Source organism: Acomys russatus, chromosome 8, assembly GCF_903995435.1.
Source record: "Acomys russatus chromosome 8, mAcoRus1.1, whole genome shotgun sequence".
Lineage (NCBI taxonomy): Eukaryota > Metazoa > Chordata > Mammalia > Rodentia > Muridae > Acomys > Acomys russatus.
This window is the reverse complement of record NC_067144.1, coordinates 34,940,433-34,941,624: the sequence shown is the minus strand read 5'-3', so window position 1 is coordinate 34,941,624 and position 1,192 is coordinate 34,940,433. Positions and strand designations below refer to the sequence as shown.

General features: G+C 49.9%; 1 pseudogene; it reads left to right on the top strand.

Annotated features, from left to right (window-relative positions):
• The first annotated feature begins 229 nt into the window (after positions 1-229).
• Positions 230-830, top strand: LOC127192740 (39S ribosomal protein L21, mitochondrial-like; annotated as a pseudogene).
• Positions 831-1,192: the final 362 nt, after the last annotated feature.

The window sequence follows — 1,192 nt, the reverse complement described above, 5'->3', positions numbered from 1 at the left end:
TGCCTTTCCTGCCAGCATTCCGGAGGTGGAACTCTGTGAGTTCGAGGCCAGCCTGGTCTACAGAGTGAGTTCCAGGACAGCCAGAGATACACGGCAAAACTCTGTCTTAAATATACCTACCTACCTACCTACCTACCTACCTACCTACCTACCTACCAGCATGCATGCATGCATGCATGCATGCATACATACATACATACATACATACATATTGTAGGACTGTGGAAAAATGGCGGCTGCCATAGCGGCCTCATCTTTGCCAAGTGCTTTCTGGCCGCTGGTGTCTGCTTGTAGCCACAGAATCCTGGCACCCTCAGGAGCCAGAACCCTCTCCCTCTGTTCTGCTTGTCAAACGTTCAATTCACCGAGTGCTATGTATCTGCAAGGATGCGTTCCTAAGACCACCCTAAGTTCACCACCCCCGTCCGGCAAGAAGTGGTTCTGCGGGATCCTGTTAAAGAGACAAGACACCCACAGAGGTTGTGAGCAAGGTGAGTGAGCTGATCGCCAAGGGCCAGTATAGCTGCCGGCTCTTAGCTGTTGTGCACTTTGCCAGCCATCAATGGAAACGGCCTGATTCTAACCGGAAATGTGGAGAGAGGATTCGGCCGGAGAAGGTCAGAGCAGACAACTTCACACTCCAGGCAAGCCACTCCCCGGAAAGGATCGCATGCAAACTGAAGCCACAGTCACTGAAATGACAAAACCAGGGCCCCCAAATCAACATGGAAATTAGGAAAAGGTAAAACTTCAGGAAGAAAACAATTGCGGCGAACCCAACGACCGATCTCCGGGTTAACACCATTGAGATTGTGCCTCGATTGCTGTGACCACAGAAGGGATATCTCAGAAGCATAAAAATAAGCTCAGGTCTGCAGTCCAAAGGATCACAATTTCCAGGATAGGTTGGGCTACACAGCAAGACCCTGAAAATGGGTAGGAGACTGAAAAATAAATTGTGATAGGGACACTGAAGTGTGGTTCTTCACACTTGATGGCTTCCGGTTGGGGAGCAGGAGGACTCACTGTTCTTTAAGGGGTAGGCCACCAGGAGTTGACCATGCTCCAGTGAGGATATGGGCAGCACAAATTGGACTTGGTAATTTTTCCTACATCGTCTACTTTTTGTTTTGGGGGAAGTGACAAGGGTGGAGGTTGGACCTGGGAGGACTGGAAAGTGAATGTGATTGGG